Raw genomic sequence first — 21,899 nt, forward strand, 5'->3', positions numbered from 1 at the left:
TGCAGGTCATTGATCAATATATAAAATTAAAATAAATTGTATTTTTAGTGACACAAGATACAAACATGGAAGCAAGATGTTTAATTAGGATTATTTATAATAAATATGAATAAATTAGTGCAATTTCTTTAACCATAAAGAATAACAATCCTTCAGGAGAATGTCACATCAATGCACTGAACTCGCTATGTTATCCACCTAACAGCCTCCACATGTTCTCACTGTAATTTCCCCTCATGAATGAATTTATGCTGCACTAATCTGAATGTTTGCAGGGAAACAGACCATCTCTCCCTTCTGCTACACCCAATATACACACAAAAGATCAAGAGCACTGGGATTACAACCAAAACCGTGAGAACATGGCCGCAGGATGCTATTCCGATGCTTCAGGACTGTTTCCACTGCACAGACTGGGATGTATTCAAGGTGCAGGACACTGACAATCGTGTCGCATTGGACAGTTACACCTCCACTGTCTTGGACTACATCTGTTTCTGTGTGGACAATGTAACAACTTGGAAACGATTCCGTGTGTTCCCTAATAATCCACCCTGGATGACACACGGAGTTCAACAACTTATTCGAACAAGGAACAACGCTTTCAAATCCGGGGACCAGGAGGCATACAGTGCTGCCAGGGCCAACCTGAGAAGAGGCATCAAGACTGCCAAGCAGCAGCACAGGAGGCGTATCGAGGCCAGGTTTGAGAACAACACAAACCCAAGGCAGGTCTGGGAGGGCATCAGGGCTATCACGGACTACAAAAGAAGAACACCATCACCCTCAGCCGACAGCTCTACTCTGGCTGAGGATCTAAATCTCTTTTATGCCCGTTTTGATAGGGAGAACACCGACCCTGTCCTGTCCCCTCTCCCCTCAACTGACCCTGCTCCGGTCCTGAGCACTCATGAGCTGAGGCGTGTGTTCCGGAGCATTAACACCAGGAAGGCGGCCGGGCCGGATGGAGTGCTGGGCCGGGTGCTAAAAGACTGTGCTGCGGACCTGGCGGACGTCTTCACCTCTATATATAACACCTCGCTGTCCTGTTCACTGGTACCATCCTGTTTCAAAGCAGCAACCATCGTTCCCATCCCAAAACAGTCAAATGTCACATGTCTGAACGATTTCAGACCTGTGGCACTCACCCCCATTCCCGCCAAATGCCTGGAGAGACTGGTCATTAAAGACATCAGAGCTGCTTTTCCACCATCCCTGGACTCGCACCAGTTTGCATACAGGGAGAACCGGTCAACCGAGGATGCGATCGCCACAGTGCTGCACACATTACTGAAGCACTTGGAACACAGGAACACCTATGCACGGCTCCTCTTTGTAGACTACAGCTCGGCTTTTAATACCATCCGGCCATACAAACTCCGTCCCAAACTCCACCAACTGGGACTTAACTCCTCTCTGTGCAACTGGATTGTGGACTTCCTCACTAACCGTAGACAGAGTGTCAGAGTGGGTAAGAACACCTCTTCCACCCTTGTGGTCAACACCGGTGCCCCTCAGGGGTGTGTTCTGAGCCCTCTGCTATACACTCTCTTCACCCATGACTGTATTTCCTCCTGCGCGTCCAATCTCATTGTTAAGTTTGCAGATGACACCACAGTGCTCGGACTTATATCCAACAATGATGAGACAAACTATAGGACAGAGGTGCAACAACTAGAGTCATGGTGCCACGACAATAACTTGGTCTTAAACACCAAAAAGACCAAGGAGATCATTGTAGATTTCCGGAAGAGGGGTCATAACAACCATCTGCCTCTCTTCATTGGCAGTGAGGCGGTGGAGAGGGTGAGCAGTTTTAAATTCTTGGGGGTAACTGTGACCGAGGACCTGTCCTGGGGCAACCATATCACCTCAGTTGTACGGAAGGCCCAACAGCGCCTCTACTACCTGAGGAGACTGCGGAGCGCACACATTCCCAGATCTCTGATGTTGAACTTCTACAACTGTGCCATCAGCAGCGTTCTGACGTATGGATTTCTAGTGTGGTTCCCCAGCTGCACCAAGGCCGATCAGCAAGCACTCCAGCGGGTGGTGAAAGAAGCTGGCAAAATTATTGGAACAAGTCTGCCAGAGATCAGTAATATCTTCCCCACTCGCTGTCTGAGGAGGGTGCACAGTATCCTGCGGGACCAACATCACCCTGCGCGCCACCTTTTCCATCTGCTGCCCTCAGGGAGAAGGTACAGGTCTATACAGGCCAGAACATCCAGACTGGCCAACAGCCTGTATCCACAGGCTGTGAGGCTCCTGAACTCTCTGCCCCCCTCTCACGGACAATAACCATATCCAACTTCTTAATAGCAATGAACTGGTCTGCATTGGTGCATCATATCTTTATTCTCTTCCCCCTCCTGCCCCCCCCCCTCTTTCTTAAATAGATAACTATCATATCTGATATCATATCTCACAGTACAATAATATTGAATGGGTTGCATTGTTGTATTTTGTCATGTTTCTCAGGTCTTTGTCTGAATTTCTACGAACATTATTGCTAAGGATTGTCTTATTGCATTGGAGTCACACTGGGTTAAATATGTACACTTGGGTTTTAAGGGGTATTTATTATTTTCTTCTTTTTTTGGGGTTGTATGGAAGCCCCAAACGCAATTTCATTGTTCTTGACAATGACAATAAATAAATAAATACTAAATACTAAATACTAAATCAAACGCATTTCACTCGCAGTACTCGAGCTGACTTACCTTTGCTTGAATGACGACTTGTATGCGCTGATTCCACAGATAAGGTACGAAAATATGTCAGGCTACGTCAGTAGCGGTTGGTCTTCAGGGTTTCTACTCCACGGCCCTATTTCATACTGGTCCACATTTCCAATGCACGCTATTTTCTGCAAGTACCGCTGCTTCGCCTCTGAATGAAATCGGTCTCTATACAGTTCATTCTCTTTTGAGCTGCTTTTAAGCATCTTTCTTGTAGTCGTCGTTCCAACACAGTGTGTTTGGTTTGATTCGTAGACCCCGAAAATGGCGCTGCGCTCCCATAATGCATTGCGGCGTGACGTCAACTCCAAAGCCCTATAGTGAAACCTGGCCCCACCTTATCATGCAAATTCCTGAGGTCAGATGGCCCAGGATGTGAGTGGGCGTTAAGGCGTCTGGGAAGGATCTCGAAACTGGATTATAGATGGCAGAGAGTTGGTGTCGTAAACCCCCGCCTCTGTTCAAAGATGGTCGCTCACAGTGGACATAGATGCTTCTTTCACTCCTCTTTCAAACCATCTGTCCTCTCTGTCCAAAATGTGAACATTGGCATCCTCGAAAGAGTGTCCTTTATCCTTAAGATGCAGATGGACTGCTGAGTCTTGTCCTGTGGAGGTGGCTCTTCTATGTTGTGCCATGCGCTTGTGAAGTGGCTGTTTGGTCTCTCCAAACAGTCAGACCTCTACATAATCACTAAACATTTGGCTAACACTTAAATCACTTACAAAATAACCAAAATGCTGTTATCAAACAATAAACTGCAATAAAGTTACAACAAATGCTCCATGGACAAAATGCGGTCGCAGAAGACTTAGGCGTGCAGGCATCTACACGGGCCTTTAGGTTCACTGTCCCATAATGAACTTTCCATAATGTGGACCAGAGTGGACACTAACAGACCTGCACATGTGAAAGTCGAGTTGATTCACATTCTTCACAGGCTTTGCTACCATGTGTTTGCTATCATCAGTGACTGTAGCAATTCTATTCCTTTACTAACAGACAACAGAAACAATCAAAGCAATGAGCAGAACACTGGTTTAACATAAAAACACAACAAACTGGTGGGACAAACAGCTACAAACTACGCACAATTCACAATCCAACCTTTTCATGTGACACTTGTCGGAAACCTTAATTGAACCATTAGCTATTAGAATAACCCAAACCAGTCACAGACACTATTCCACTGGAAAATAAAAGATAAAGGAAGAAAGAAAAGCAAACCGCTAATCCTTTCTGTTAATCTTTTTTTGGATTAGAAAATGCAGATGATTAAACATTAAAACATTCAAATTATATGCACTGCTACTAAGATTGTAATTTATTTAGGGGGGAGGGGGCAAAGCATCTTTGGGCTATATAACAGCACTACAGAAATTGTGCTCTTAGCTGAATGAATAGGGAAAGAAATTAGAGCTCTGCATGTTGTGTGTGTTTGTGTGTGTTTGTGTGCGTGTGTACAGTGTGTGAGTGTGTGTGTGTGTGCAGTGTGTGAGTGTGTGTGTGTGTGTGTGTGTCCTTTTGCCATCTGTTGGCAGAGATCCTACTTTCCATACTGATCACCTTCCTCATAATCACCTCATCAGTCAAAGTTCATAGTCAAATGCTGTGAACGCACACACACACACAAACTCACACACATGTACACACGCACGCACACACACACACACACACACACACACACACACACACACACACACACACACACACACACACACACCTTGACAGGTTGACATAACTTCACTACAAAAAAAAAGAAGAACAACGAACTTTGGTGGCAGATCTGTGGGTTTAATAACACTGCAGGTTAAATACTCAAAATAATAATCTGGTACTCGTTCCTTGTTACTATTTTAAGTAAAATGTTTAAACTATTTAGCTCCAAACATCTCCCTCACATGTCTATATGAGTCTAAGGATTGAAGAGGTTAAACTATGCTGTACTACTGTACACAGTGAGTAATTTGCCTGAAATGGGCCACAGCAGTGGTCTTACCAGCACCTCAGACACTCTCGGCTGGGCCCATAAAACTCTGCTGAACATTTTTGGTAGTGCCAAATCTAAGCAATCTAGCTGGTTGACTGCAGGCAATGGAAGTACCTCATTAGGCAGTTGCAACTAGCTCAATCTTCAGTATCACATTTGAAAATGGGATTGATAGGTTTTCCTGTGTGTTCCTGTATGTTTCGTGTAGTTTCCTGTAATCTGTCTTTGTGACTGTGTGTGACCTTGTACATTTGCAATCTGCATAGGGCACAGTGAATCATGCTGAGGTATGCCTGGCACTTACCCAATCGTGGCAGCCGACTTTTAAGCATATGCACATCTAATTTTCTCCTGAAGCTTTGCAGACAAAATGAAATTTCCATAAATTTGAAAGGGAACATTTCCTCCTACTACAATGATGTATTGAACTGCTTATTGAGTTTGAAATACTTTTTAACACCACTGAAAGAAAAGTGCACACTGACCATGAAAACACAGGTATACAGACACAGACTACATGCTGAGAAAACAGAAGCAGAGAAAAGTATCAGTACAGTATTGCAGGACTTCAGTCCTCCATGAAATGGAACAATTTTCTTTCTTTTTCCCATCAAGATGACTGCACAGTCACAAGCTCAGCATATTCAATTTATGTCAGATTTTTGGAACAGTGGCAGAGGGATACATTAACAGAAAACATTTAATTGAATCTTCTCAAATCTGATTTAACTGCTTTGCTTGGCAGTTTGAATACAAGTCAATATCTGCTCGGCAACTTGGCAAAGACGTCTTTGTTTTCTTTCCTTTGCCTCACAGTGGCTTTAATGAAGTAATAGAGAGGTGAAAGGACTGCAGTCAATGGGAGATGTGATGAATGATGCTCCATCCTCTTAATAACAGTATTGGACAGGATAGTAGGATCTTAACTGTTTTCTCATTTTCTCCCTGAGCACTGCCGCCTACTCTCAAAGTGTAGCAACTCCCGATGCTTCTACTCAGTCTAATGAGAAAAGAGTGCGGAGAGACGAGGCACGGGCTGATAGGTGAGCTCGGGTCAGGAAATGCAGAGACTTTGTCTGAAGTTAACAATTAATACGTGACCACTGTAGCTGCTTTAAAAACGACTCCTACACGCTTGACTTGCGAGATCAGGTTTTTACGCTGGAGTTAGACTCTCATTAGACCAGGCGTGACAGGCATACTGAAGGCATGCTGCAGCTCAAACCAGCACGCTACTGGGAATTGTGCAGGAAGGAAATATCATTGAATTTCATACATGCATGTTTATTCTGTGTACATGTATGACCTCACATCTCAGCGGCTATTTGGATAAACTGTTGGCTTAGAACAATTTTTAAACAAAAAGAGCTTTAATGCACAAATTCATGTCAGTGAGTGACAGTGGGAAACACACTGACATGCTATTTAAATACAGTACAAAACTGTAAAATACACAGCAAAATACTTTTATATTAGGATTTTTTTTTACAGTGCAGAATTTTTTTGAACTTGAAAAACTTACTCAAATTGGAGATGGCAGAGCAGAAAATGATGTAAAAATGTGATGATTTGAGATAGAGTGAACTCAGTAGTCACAATGAAAAATATGCACATATTTATCTCAAATGTTTACTGAGTTTGAATTTGAGTACAATCTGGAAACTCCAGAATTTAGTTTCATTGCGTTGGGACAATCTACTGATATCTTTGTCATATTTGCACGATCCAACATGACAGTTGTTGTTGTGATCTAAGCACATGGAACATGGACACAAGACTTTCAAATTGAACAGGAAACATGACGGACGCAGACATGACATGAGCTTGACCACGAGAAACACACGACAGACATGAAACATGACAGGTTGACCACACGAACCAATAAGGGAGACTAAATCACAGAGGGCGATGACACAAAGGGATCAAATAAATGAGCAAAGACTGAGCAATTTAGGAGCTTAAGATAACTAGATGAGCTTAACATAAACAATGAATAACAAAGTCCTAAGACTCTCAAATCCTAACTAATAATTGCAGCAACAAGAACTTAACATATCTTCAATGCTAATATAAGAAATTCACTACAATACAAAATTAACACAAAATGATTTGTCACAGACCGAGCCCATCGCACAACCTGGGTCAGAAACGTATTACCAACCCAGGGTGGGTGAACTATGTTTTTCTTTATTACAACCATGGTGTCGGACTTGGAGGTGTTAACTGTCATCCTAGGAGAACTTGGCTGCAAAAAACCCAAGTGCAAGTTGGAGGTCATGGATCTAGGAATCATCATTAGGCCAGGCCTGAGGCATTCATATGTTTAAAATATTGTTAAAATAATAGTTTCAAAAACATCTTTGTGAAGAAGACTAAACTGAATGAAAGAGGACCAAATACATAAATGGATGGAGCATACAGAGATGGATGACTCAGACAGATGGAATAGGCAACTGTAACCTGACCATTGCTTTTATCAGATTTCCTGAGTGTCTTAGTATGCCTATATTTCCTTGTTATGTTACACCACCTTGTGATCACACACACATACACACACACACACACACACACACACACACACACACACACACACACTTCCCATCATTGTTTTGGTAATTATACTCTCCATCTAACTCTCTGTATCAATCCACATTTGAAATATAACACAACACGAGTACGTCTCCTTTGAATGATAATGAGGGATGTAATACTTTGGGGTACTTTGACTCGGCTGTGTTACGTTTGATTACAATGTCTATAAAATCAACAAAATCAGCACCCAGACAAACAGTTTAGCACAATGTTCAGACTGGAATTGTCCTCATTAGAGGATTTATTGATCTCTGTGGGGATATTGGGTAGTTATACACTGTAAAAAAAATATTCCGTAGAAAAACGGAAAAAGTCCTGGTAATATTCTGCCGGTACATTTTCTGTTTTTTTACGGAAGTTTGACAGACTTTTCTGTAAATGATAAAACGGAAAATTCTGTAGATTTACAGTATACTCTCTGTACTATTTACGGACATTTCCTTCAGCTATAAAACGGAAAATCCTGATATTTTCCGTTAATAGAAAAATTAAAATTTCTGTTTATATTACTATTTCCAAGCACTTCTTTTCACTGTAACTCATTAAATATAGTTCTTTATAACCTAGTACACCATGTACTCAAAAATTAAAACTTAAATTAATTTGTGCTTTGTACACAACAACATTGGTATAATTAATGTTAAATATTCTTTTATTCTCCTTAACTCAAACACTATACTAAAATATAACGACAGCATCCATCTTATCATAAAACGACTAGACAGCTGTCAGCTCGTTAACGTGTTGGCCGTCCAGCCCCACGCACGGGGCGATCCGCGGTAGCTCGTTAATGGAGATTTGCCGTGTTGTGGCGTTAACGTCATTTCAACGAGATTTACGCTGACAGCACTAGTGGGAACACAACGATTATGACTGTACATTTACTCCGACATCATCCTAGTGCAAAGACAAGTGGAAGCAGACAAAAACAACAAGCATGCATGCTACAACCTCATCCTCTTCTTCAAAGTCACTGTCAGACTCAGAATTTTCAGAAATGGTAAATGGCCTGCATTTGTATAGCGCTTTTCTAGTCCATAGGACCCCAAAGCGCTTTACACTACATTCACCCATTCACACACAGGCGATAGCAAGCTACATTGTAGCCACAGCTGCCCTGGGGCGCACTGACAGAGGTGAGGCTGCCGGACACAGGCGCCACCGGGCCCTCTGACCACCACCAGTTAGTATCTTGCCCAAGGATATTTGGCATGCAGCCAGGATGCAGCCTGGGATCGAACCACCGACCTTCTGATTAGTGGCTGACCTGCTCTGCCACCTGAGCTACAGCCACCCTGTGAAATATTGTGAAATCTCTTTGTCAACATCATCATCCGAAGCCCCTCTCTCTTCCAAAATCAATTGGATGGCCCTCGCAGCAGATAATATTTTGCCATCTTGATCAGTTGTGATAAAGAACCACACTGGCAAAGTCTTATTTATAGTATTATGCCCCTAATTTGCAGGAGGGACAGGGTATGAGAAAATAAAATTTGGATCCCTCAAGAAAGAGGGTAAAATGTGTGGGAATGTAAGAGCAGACGGTGTTGATAGTTGAATTTTCAACAATGCTGCAACTTTGTGCGGGAGCAGGAGGGGAAGAAAACACTATCAGCAGCACCAGAAAGGAGGAAGACAGAGTATGGGAACACAGGACCTACACTTTCAACACTTTTATTAGACCTGGGTCCAGTGGACCCGAACACCTTGTATGTAATGTAAATGCGTGGGGGGAGGTACAGTATGAGGTCATTGAAAATTAGTTCGGATTTATGTTCTTCACAGAAAATAAGCCAAAGCCAATGAATTTCAGGTTGAAAAAATAATTAATTGTTTAATTTTTCTTTTGAAAAAAACTGAAAACGGGTCTCACAGACCCGAACACCATACAAGGGTTAATGAAGTGAATGTAATTCACATTTGTGTGAACATTTGTCTGAGATTCACTCTTTCGGCTCTTTACCTTACAGTATAACATACTTGAGTCAAAATTTGTTGACTGTTTAAGTGGTGCCACATGAATAAAACTGAACAGATCTGAAGAAGATGTTCCTGAACTTTGGGTTTATTCGAACAGGAAGGATGGATAACCACAGGACTTTTCCCCATATGATAACTAAAACACAAAATAAATTAAGACAGATTACTGTCCCAAACTTAAAGATAAAAGTGTATTTACTGGACTTGTTTTGTCAGTGAGGAGCAAAGCACAATTAGAAGTGCTTGTTCTGATGAAAAGTTAAACTGTAAACTGCAGCGTAGTGAATAAGGATCTGTGTCCACGAATCCTCAGCAGTGACAACACTTAAACATCATAGTTCAAAATCCTTAATGCACACCTTTCTCTCCACGGTGTTCAAATGCTCTTAGCTGTTTTAGTAGAGGACAAAGTCTGACATATTTCATGACCATTAAATATTAGACAAGACTCTGAAAACGAGGTTACAGTTACAAACAAAAACCTCTGCTTGTGCGCACACACCCTAAATCACAACAAATAAGACAATAGTAAGACAAATTACTACAAAGTCTTGTTACCGCTCTTCATATACCAGTGTGACAAAGTCCTGAATGCAGCCTGCATGTTAGTACATCAAGGTCCATCTGAGCTTTAAATAAAATACGCTCAGCTTTTCCTTGGATTTTCAGAGTTGCTCAGTTCATACAGGAACTGCAGCAGTCGGGGTTAACGTGTCGCTGTGTTGCTCCTCCATGTCAGCCATTGAGACTAGTCGCAATTTATTCTGAGGCAAAAAAGAGAAACAACAAGACATTTTTTAAAAAGTTTGTCATTTTATAATTTTTTTTACCTAGAACATAAACAACATTAACTCATTCACTGCCAGCCATTGGCAGTGAATGAGTTAAACCCATTGACTCATTCACTGCCATTGACGGCTATAGACGTCAATGGCAGTGAATGAGTTAAACCCATTGACTCATTCACTGCCATTGACGGCTATAGACGTCAATGGCAGTGAATGAGTTAACAAAAAAAGGATTGGGGCTGTGCGATATGACGATATATATATCAGATGACGATATAAAAATGTCTATCGTTTCATATTATACACTATTGTTTGTTTTGTGGTGTTGCAAAATAAACTGTTTACGGCAATATTTTTTCATGGTTTTGATGGTCACTGTAGTGGCTATATTATTTCTTAAAGTTCTCTCTTTCTCTTATACTTACAATAACCACACTATGGACGGACAAGTGACTGTCCTTCTCTTACGCATACTTTCGTTACCAACAATGACGGTAAAACCATTGTGTGGCTCCGCCGTCCGCTTGTTTATTTTCCACATAAACCTTTCACAATAAAGCTCAAGTTTCTCTTGAGACTTTTCAAAATAAACTGAAATGATATACATTATTCTCAAACATAAAATTTCAGAATATGCATCAAACAAATGACCTCAAATAAAAACATCAAGTAACTATAAATGGCGCTTACAGTCACCACGCAGATGAAGGCACAGAGAATACCAGCATGGCCAGCAAGGATGAGGCAGAACCGGCTTAAACTAGGGTCAGTGTAACTTTGCCTGAAACCCTTTAAAGTGTACCATAGAGCCAACTGTAAAGGTATTGATACAGTAGGTATTAGAGTCCTAGAATAATTTCTAGGACCATGAAGTTCTCACTTTTCCGAGTTATCCACATCGCTGACTTTTGCTAATTAGCTAGTTAGCAGTCACAGCTGTGTAATACCCAGAGAGACACAGACAGCTAACTATAATATTTATGAAAACTGGTTCAGCCACTGAAGGGCAAAACTGATGGTATCACAGTAAAAATTATTTTAACATTTACTAAAATGGAAAGCTTAAGTCATGTTAAACCTAAATAACAATTATTTTAAAAAATGAGTCAGCAAAATATTCCTGACTTGTCTGGAGACAGCTGAAACCAGTTAACAAATAAATTAACAATTCTTTCTAAATAAAAATGTGGAGTCTTTTGAAAAACATTATTTTAATAAAAGGAAACATGAGTTTTAATACTTACCACAGAAATTTGAAGGCAGTTTCTCCAACATCAGAGTCCAATGTCCAGATGAAACCTGAAAGAAGCCTAATGGCTGCTCTTGCGCTTACTTTTCCCTCCTTTTCGGGTTCTTTTTCCCACAAAGCATTGCAGTAGTTGAGAAATACACAAAAATACCTGTAAATGACTAATAGGGAAAATTCCTTCACGATTATACAGTAGATTGTACTGTATTTTTACGGATTTTTTTACAGTGTAGTTACTCTGGATGGCATGATAGACAGGATGCTTGGATCAACAATGTCTTTCAGAAGTGTGGAGGAACAGTGTCTAGTGCCCAGGTTGTGGTTTTCATGGAGGAAATCATCTTTACAAGACAGGTAAGATGAGATAAGCAGGCAAAAGAATCGGAATCACAAAGTGGGAATGCCGCTCCTAATATTCTAACTTTACTAGTAAAGAATTGTAGGAATTCTTCGCATCTGACAGCAGAGGTATTCTGAACTGTATAGAAGGAGGCAGAGAAAACAGTTGATGCTGTGATAGGAGGGAAACATTTTTTTTGCAGCGTTTAAAGATTCTTGATATTTCACAAGATAGTTTTTCAAGATTTCAAAAGGAACTTGAAGTTTGTCCCACTTCGACTTTCTGTCTGATTTTCTGCGTTCCCTTCTAAGAGCTCTAATGATGTCATTCATCAAGGTTGACTGTTTAGGCCGGAGCTTCCTCAGTTTAAATGGAGCAATAGTGTCTGTAAATGAGGAGCAAGTGATCTTAAAAAAGTTGATAGGATCTTAAGCGCTAAGATAAGGTGGGTAGGCCTCTATGGTCCAAACGTGGTGGCCTGTCGAAGCGTCGCCAAAATTGTTAGCAGTGGAGGAAGTAGTAAAATGCAAATGGTGGAGAAGCAGATTTGGTAGGGGAAAGAGAAATATTTTTATCAACCTTGGTCTTTTGTTCACTCCACATATTCTCAAAGGGATTCAAGTTAGATCTTTATGCAAGCCAGTTAATAATGTTCACTTTGGTCTTCAAGTGGTAGTTTTTCACAAGGAGCAATTTCTGCTTGAGATATTCTTTCAAAATCTTTGCATGTACTCCTTTTGTTCAAAATTCTTTCCATCGTGACAGGATTGCTCATTCCAGTAGCATCCTCACAGTATATCACTCCATCAACTTGTTTCATTGTAGGTATGGTGTCCTTTGGGTTGTGCACCTCCCTCTCTTTTTTTTAAAAAATATAAGCAGTGTTTCTTTAGCCAAAGAGCTCCAGTTTTCTCTGATTAACCAAAGGATGCATTTTTAGTATGCAGACTTTTTCTCCAGGTTGTCCTTACTATACTTGTTTGAAGGTGTGCCTTCTGCAGAAGTGGAGATTGTCTTAGTCTATAACCTTGTAGTCTATTCCTGTGCAGGTTCTAGTGTTTGTCTTGTTTGAGGCTGCAGTTCCTGACTTGCTTAAGTCTTTCACTGGTGTGTTCACAGTTGTTCTGGAGAAACATCTCTCAGTAGTTTCATTTCCAGAGTCTTTGAAATCTTCCACTTCCTACCTCTGCTAGGCCCGTTCGGTCATGTCATGTCAGTTCTTGACACTTTGTGTTAACGTTGTGTGGGGGCGATCGTGGCTCAAGAGTTGGGCGTTCGCCTTGTAATCGGAAGGTTGCCGGTTCGAGCCCCAGCTTGGACAGTCTCGGTCGTTGTGTCCTTGGGCAAGACACTTCACCCGTTGCCTACTGGTGGTGGTCAGAGGGCCCGGTGGCGCCAGTGTCCGGCAGCCTCGCCTCTGTCAGTGCGCCCCAGGGTGGCTGTGGCTACAATGTAGCTTGCCATCACCAGTGTGTGAATGTGTGTGTGGATGACTGGATATGTAAAGCGCTTTGGGGTCCTTAGGGACTAGTAAAGCGCTATATAAATACAGGCCATTTACCATAACTTTGCATATCCATCTGCTGCTTTGTTCTTTCTTTATGTACCATTTTCTTTTTTTTCTTCCTTTGACACGATGCTTCCTTAAATTACAGCTCAAATCTTTGCTTTTAGCAAAGAGTTTATAATTTGTGTAAATTGGAAGTCAACCTTCAGTTCTCACTAGAGCACATCATTGCACATCAGTAGTTGGTGCTATGGCTCCATAAGGGCTAATAATATGGACCCTGGTATTTTACCAGGGTCTAATAACTCATTTGTATCAGAACCCTACAGGAAAGGAAAAACACACAATAGCAGCCCTTATCATTATAGAATAAAAGATCTCTCCAGCAACCCAGTCATTTATTACTTCCAGTGAAGAAAAGAAAAATGGAAATAAGTAGAACACCACAGCTTGTATGTAGGATACTGCCATCAGGGAGCGGAGGAGGAGGAAAAGAATGAGAGAAGATGAAGGAGTGAAGAGACAAATATGGAGATATTAAAAAAATATATATTATATACAACACCAGTAACAGCTATTGTATTACTATAAACTTGACTTTAATTGCCAGAAATCACATGATTGTTGCCTAAAAATGGATAACCAAGTATGTTTTCATACTCTGCATACCAAATTACCGCAAAGGAGAGCATAGACATGGAGGTAAAAAGCTCTTTCTACTATAAAGTTATCCTCCTTTCATCCTCTGTTTATGCAGGGAGGATAGAATGGAGACTAAAGCACCATAGTCCTATAGTACGATAGTTACCGCTGATTTTATTTTCTAATGAACTAATGCTGTTGTACAATAACAAACACAATGTTAATTATCAGCCATATCACACACACACACACACAAATTAAAAATATATTTTTAAGGAATAGTTTGCAAAAATTAAATTATTCATTTATTTTTAATTTCATCAGGTTCTAAAAAAAATGCTTTGTAGTTTCTAGATTTTCTACAAGTCACACGGGAGCCAAAGCCATCAGATATGAAGACTTCCTGCTGAAAAGTTATCAGTTTGGATTTGGGAGAAAGATGTTATCTCTACTTTTAAGATGAGGTTTAAACTCTCCTTTCTGATAAAGCTATAGTTATAGACCTGGGTCAAGAGACAATGGAAGTTTTCCAGCTGTCAACTGGGACAAAACAGGATACATTTAAAACTGAAATTGAATGAATGGATGATGGATGGATTGATGACAAAAGATCCATTAATTGTAAGCATTCATCTCACTACATCTTAAAACTGTAGTGACTTTTGTTTCTCAGCTTTAGGGAATATTAATTGACCATGTGATTTTTTTAAATTGCTTTACTTTATTGATTGATATAGCACTCTTCACAGGATAAAAATACAAAGTGTTTCACAGTAATATAAAACAGATAAACATAAAACAGTGCAATCAAACATGCAGTGCAAATCTAATTAAAAGCTAGTCTAAATAAATGAGTCTTAAGATGATGTTTAAAAGAATAAATACAATTAAGGCAGCGTAGAGATGGAGGGAGAGAATTCCTCAACCTGGGGGCACCGCTCTAAAAGATCACCTCTGGCTGTAAAATGTGTTCGGGGAACTACCAACCGCCTTTGATAGATGATCTCAGGCTGCGAGAGGGAGTGTGACGTTCTAAGAGATCAGAAATATAGGCAGGAGCGTCATGATTCAAAGCTTTAAAAGTCCGTACTGAAAGTTTAAAATCAATTCTAAAATGCACTGGAAGCCAGTGTAATGAGCGTAACACTGGTGTAATATGCTCTCTTTTTCATGTCTTTGTTAAAAGCCTTGAGGCAGCTGGACCAACTGGAGACGGCCAAGATTCTTTTTGCTCAAACAAAGAAAAAGACTGTTACAATTATCTAAGCGAGAAGAAATAAAAGCGTGAATAATCATTTCTAACTCAGATATAGACAAAAACGTTTGCAGTTTAGAGATGATTCTTAGCTGAAAAAGGCTGTTCCTAATTAACTGTCTAGAGTGTTGCTCTAGAGACATGGCAACACCGAGATACCCGAGATCCAAGAAAACCAAGATGCTGTTTGATTATAGATATCTGGCTGACAGTTAATGCAGTGGACCCATTATACACAGTTATATAAAACAGTTGTATTCAATTCAATTTTATTTATATAGCAATAATAACAGCAACAACAACAGCATCTCAAAGTGCTGTTTATAATAAGGTACAATAATAGGGAGAAAATCACAAAAATTAGACGAGCCCCTTTGAGCAACAGTTGGGAGGAAAAACTCAATTTTAACAGGAAGAAACCTCCAGCAGAACCAGGCTCAAGGTGGGGGAGGCATCTGCTGCGCATTGGTGGTGAGCCAGAGATTAATAATAACTAATGATTCAATCAAAAGAATGCATTTGGCTTGTCCATTTAGGGGACTGCAAATTTCAGGTTTTCCAGCAGTTCCCAGTTCATGGTTGGCTTGAGCCTTAATGGTGTATGGGTTGTTTTTGGACATCCTAACATTCTTTTGAATTTCCTTTCACCCCAGGGTGAAAGTGTCACGGTTTGTGAAGACAGACCGTGCGGAGATGTGTGTGGTGGACCCAGGTGCGAACACAAGTGAGGATACGGGAGTGAACTTAAACAAAAGCGAGCCTTTTATTGTGGCTGATGATCACAAAAGAAACAAACAAGAAAGAGGCCAGCACAAGAGCAGTAACTAAACAAACCTAAACTGGGAACAAACTATGCTATGGCTGGGGATACAAAAGACTGGGCATGGAAACACGGAGGGTGGGAACACAGACGACGCGACACAGACTACATGAAACACAGAGACTAAATGCACATGAGGGATGATCAGGGGAAGTGGCCACACATGGGAGCACAGCTGACACACATGAACCTAACGACAGGACAGGAGAGGTGCAACTAAATACACTGACACTGAATACAGACTTTCAAAGTAAAACAGGAAACATGGAGATTAGACATGACATGAACTAAACATAACCACGCAGACATGACGCATGACAGGTAGACGCACGAACCAGGGAGACGGAGTACAGGGGAAGATGACAGAAGCGACAGCATGAACTTGACAACACAAGACACACAGACATAAACACATGAAGGGCAAGGGAGGCTTAATACAAGGGTAATATAATTACAAATGAGCTGGAATAACTTAATGAACCTAAACAAACAATAAACATCAAAATAGACTAAACACAAAACACTGGGTCGCACGACCCAGGACTAGGGATGGGTACCGGTGTCCGGTGCCATGCACCGGTTCTGACATAAACAGTAGTAACCAGACCGAAAAGCAGCGCACATTTCGGTGCTTTATTTCGGTGCTTTTTTTTCCTGAGCTGTGATACACTTCTAGCCAATCATTTTACGTTTCCGAGGATAGTAGGCGGGTCCAGGTACGTACGTTCTTTTAGAGCAGAGCTACAGATTAAAAATGTCCAAGGCGAAGCGGTCAAAGTCTGGCTGTACTTCACAGCAAAATATGCAAACTCAGCAGCCTGCAACAAGTGCTTTAAGCTGATACTGTGATACTGTCAAAGGAGGTAACACCTCAAATCCGATGAAACACCTGGCGACGCATAGCGTTTTTTTTAAAAAGCCAAGAAATGCGCCGTATTTGATAGCTTGCTGCGAGACCTCACACCGAGCACATCTACTGCGGGTGTGGTGCCTGTTATCGGACCCGGAGTTAGCAACATCCCCCAAGAACCCGAAGAGGAGAGTCCTGGCCCCTAGCCCTGCCAGTGTAGCAGTAATGATGAGGATGATGATGCAGCAGCAGCCGTTCTTCTCTGCGTGAGTAGCTTAATGTTGTTCGTGTGTAATTTACGTTGAGTAGGCTAACCACGTTATTACATTAATGCATGTAAGGTGAACTAGCAAACATCATCATAGCTACATGCAGCTGTCTTCTTGTTTGATGGCAGATACTCCCTTCACCCTGGCCAAAAAGGCTAAAATGACCAAAGAAAAAGAGGGAATCAGCTAAACATGAGAGGTTTTTGGACAAAGTTTGTGTTTTTTCCATTGTTTAAGCAGTGCTTCCAGCCAAGAGTGATACCATATATGCCCCATAGCTGCAGAAAAGGCTGTTATCTTTTTACAAAAACCAGCTGAACATGAGAGGTTTTTGGACCAATTTTGTGTTCTCCATTCTTTAAGCACCGGTTTGAGCACCGTTTGAGCACCGGCACCATTTCAAAAGTACCGATTTGGCACCGGTATCAGATAAAACCTAAACGATACCCATCCCTACCCAGGACCATGACAGAAAGTTTTGGGTCTTCTTCAAGACCTTGGAAAAGTGGTGAGATATCTAAATAACTTGCATTTACACATGCTTATTTGAACTGAGGATCTTGGGATGCGCAGTTGTTTAGAAATGGGTCAAAAAGACTTTCCCACCTTGTGTAAATCTACAGTTGCCATTTTAAGATCTTCACTGAGTTCCTTGGACTTTCCCATTGTTCTCAGTATTGATCTTTACAGTGAGTGTTGTCAAATAAATACTTTTTATGCTGGTAAAGACAACAACAGCAACTCAGACAAAAGGTTGTAGGCCACATAAAATCATAGAGTGTATTCATGAGCTAGGTCATGCTTAGGTGCATAGTGCACAGAGGTCTCAGAGTCAGTAGCTACACACCTCTGAAATTCATATGGCCTTCAAATTAGCCAAGTAGAGTGGATGGAGAGCGTCATGGAATGGTTTACCATTGCCAAGCAACTGCATTCAGGCGTCGGATGCATTGGCTCTGCCCTTAGCTCCAGGGAAAGAAACTCCTAATGCTTCAGCATTATCACATTTTGGACAGTTTTATGATCCCAGCATCGTGCTGACGATTTAGGGAATAGACCCTTCATGTTCCAATATGATTGTGCAGCAGTTCACAAAGTAAGGTTCATAAAGACATGGATGTTTGTTTGGTTACAGAACACCTTTGAATGAATTAGCACAGGGACTGTGAGCCCGGCCTTCTAACATTACTGTGTGATCTCACAAATGTTTTGTTATTGGACTTCTGTGCAAACCACAGTTTGTCTACAGCAAACACCGGGGGAGGCCCGGCCCAATCTTCAACTCCTGGATCAGGAACATCAGCAGAATTCTGAGGGAGACTGGAGACACTAAATCTAAATAGACCATGTTCTGCATCAAGCTGTTGAGAAAGTTGCAAGTAGCTTCAGCTGCAAGGTTGTCCTTGCCGGTTGTGGTGGTAATCCTCAAAATAGATGGTTGACAGCGGAGGTGAAAGGAGCCATCAAGATGAAGAAGGACTCCTATCAGGCTTGGTTAGTCTGTGGGGCTTCAGAGTCAGCTCATGGGTACCGTCAGGTGGCTTTGATGGTAGCTGTAGCATATACTCAACTTCAGATATAGCCTGGCAGTGGAAGGAGTATTTCAAACACCACCCTAACCATATACCATGCCTTTTACAGAGGATTCAGAATCTGAGGATGAGGGAGACGATTCACCCATCACTGGGGCCAGGATCACTTAGATACTTAACCCTCTGGGTTTGTTCAAAATCACCACCCTTTCAGCTTGTTCGTGGCCAAAAGTGGCCACCAACAGATTAGGTTTGTAATTTTTATTATTTTTATGTTTTTTTGCCATTTTTTCTGCATAAAGCTTTTAACTAACTTCCGTTCTTTTCATAAATATAAAATAGTTATTACTTTTTTAAATTTTTAACCCTTTAAACGCCAGTTTGTTTGTCCACTGCACTAGCTGGAAGACAACCTCAAATCTCACAATTTTATATATTTGCATTGCTACAGGAATTTCTTGTATTATTAATAGTAGAGTCTGGGGCATGTAATTGATTCACATCAACATTTGTTATAATGCATTGTTATTTTTGTGCAGGGAGAGCAAAAACATAAAAACTCCCTAACAGCTTGTTCGTGGCCAAAAATGGCCACACCTTGTTTATGTTTGCAAAATACTATAAAATTCAAATATATTAAAACATTTTTCTACTTTCATTGACTTTATTTTTTTAAATTAGCACCGGTCCTAGTCATGAAAACCAAAATACAATTCAAATTCAGATATTATACCCTTTGAATATCAGTCAGATTATGTATTATTGCTACACTTTTGGGGGAAAATTGTCACGGTTCTGGGTCCGTTGGACCCAGTATTTTGAGTTCATTATGTTTTGGTACTTTTGCATCATGGATTTTCCTTTATGTTTCTCTGGTACTTGGTGTTTCAGTTATCTTGGTGTTTTTCTATATTATGATTTATGATCTGATACTGTTGTGATTATGATTATCATTTAGTAGCCTTTGGTCAGTGTCAAGTCTGTCTCTGTCTAGTCTGTGTCTTAGTAAAGTGTGTTTTGTTTCCTGTTTTACTTTGAGGGTTCTTGTTCCTGTCTGATGTTAGTGTGTGCAGCTTTGTTCCCCCTGTCTCGTTAGCCCTGATCTCTCCCAGCTGTGTCTCCCTCCTGTTGCCGATTCCCCCGTTACTACCCTGTGTATATAAGCCCTGTGTTTTCCCATGCTCGGTGTCGCGTCGTACCATCAGATTATGCCTGTGTGTCCTTGGTCTCAGTGTTCCATCATCACTTCATGTTTGTTTTCCTGCCAGCAATAAAGCTGAGGTTTTTGAGTTTCAATTCTGTGTTCGAGTCCTGCATTTGGATCCTCATCTCTGCCTGCCCGCACACAGAGCCCTAGTGATGGCCAAATGAAGCTTTCCGAAGCACTGAAGCTTGTATTGAAAAACGGTTCATTACTCGAAGCTTTTCAACACAGTCATCTCCGGTGACATCTGGTGGTGAAAATTTTGAAGAGCAGCTTGAATCTGCAAAATAAAACGGACTGCTCAATTATCACTGCTCACTCAAGAGTGGAGTTCTCTCTGATATTGGGCCACCGTTCCGTTGCTTTGAACATGTAATTGGTTTTGTTTTCTCGATTGGGGGGCTGAAAAAAATGTAATGCGTATCTGCGTAATACATTTTGATCAATAAACTTTCCCTATTTAAACATGCACTATGGTGTGGCCTTTCTTTGCTCATAACTCCTTGATGTTGGTAAATACAATAAGTGAGCAATATATATAATATACATATGAGAATGCACAGCACATTATGGAGTATGCCCCTGCTGTGAAGTCCTGCCTCCATCTACTTGTCGTTTAATCACTGGACAGCTGGACAGGTTCATACAAAATATTAGATGAGGCCAATTGTCCTATACATATTTTTGACCTAGGGGTGGGATTGATTGTGAACTGGAAAGGGAAAATGCTTAGGGGGCTGAGTACGGCTGCATCGTCACTGATTTGTAGAATCATTTTGATTCGATACAGGATCCGATTCAATTTGATTGGAATCTGGAAAGTTTTGCCTCAGTCAGAAATATTACAATTCTGATCATTTAACAGTATATATCCATAATTTCGTATCTATTAAAAGAAAGCTGACACATGTGAGACTTAATTAGAGATGTAAACAGAGAGTTATGAAACCTGCAGCTGCAGAAGCCAGCGGGAAAAAAGAGGCAAACACAGCGCGGACCCGACGACGCACCAAAATCTGATTCTGACGCGTCGGGTCCGCGCTCTGTGTTCACGTTTGTATGCAGAATCCGTAAACCTGCTCCCAGTTACTGTTTTAGCTGTATGGTGTTTGACGACATGTTGTGAGGTTTAACCTGAGATGCTGGCGTTTCAGGCATAATAACGTTAATTTACAAATCGACACGGGATTTTAATGAATCAATATCACTTTATTCAATTTAGCATGGATTGTAATCAGAAAGGCGATAATCAAAACCCACCCCTAATCAAGAACTTGCAAAGTAAAAACATGATCAATGTAAGGTAGCCCTTTTGTTATTTACATTTAAAAAGAGGATTAGTGTTACTGTGCGCTGGCTGAGTCTGTTTCTTTTCTTAGAAATAGTTTCTCCTGCCCTGGAGAAAATCCACTTGCATGGAACAGAAGAGGCTGTGGAGTGCAGGAACTACACTGCAAGCTGGTAGATATGCAGGTATTCCTGGGTCCTGCAGACTATCACCTAAAAACAATAAACAAAATGATTTTCTAAACTGTAGCAATGTAATGTACGTATAGTGTCAAATACATTGTTGTAGTCTTCATTAGCTTTAATTCACATGGAAGTGTTCCTAAAGTCATATGCTGTAATGATATTTCCATTATGAAAACATGATTTTGGACATTTCAAGTTTTTCACTTCGGCAGATAAAATGAATTGAGCAAAATCAACTCAAAATATTCCCACACGCCAGAATGTCCTCTCTTCCTCGCTGGCTCCATATCTGTCAGTGGAATGATCACCTCTTCGCTCTCTGTCACCATCAACACACTCCACGAATCCCGTGGATGATTCACTTCCTTATATCCGTTTGAATCAGGTACCGAAGCAGTTACGTGCGTAATGAAGCTTCGGACGTCACTGGTCACGTGACTTTTGCCAAACGAAGCAAGCCTCGACACAGTGCTTCTGAACCAGTGTGTTGTTTTTTTCGACACACGCTCCGGAGCGTCAGCTTCAAGTGGGCCATCACTACAGAGCCCTGACAGAACGACGCGACCAGTAATGGATCCAGCAGACTCCGTATGGTATCGGCGACCCGCAGTCTCCACCTTCCTCAAGGAGAGGGAGAGGCAGGGGGCTAGGTGTGCCTGGGAGCACG

Source organism: Aulonocara sp. 'chitande type north' Nkhata Bay, linkage group LG2 (genome assembly GCF_057382095.1).
Source record: "Aulonocara sp. 'chitande type north' Nkhata Bay isolate Kocher_YH1m ecotype deep benthic linkage group LG2, A_spYH_male_GT1.1, whole genome shotgun sequence".
In the NCBI taxonomy this organism is placed as follows: domain Eukaryota; kingdom Metazoa; phylum Chordata; class Actinopteri; order Cichliformes; family Cichlidae; genus Aulonocara; species Aulonocara sp. 'chitande type north' Nkhata Bay.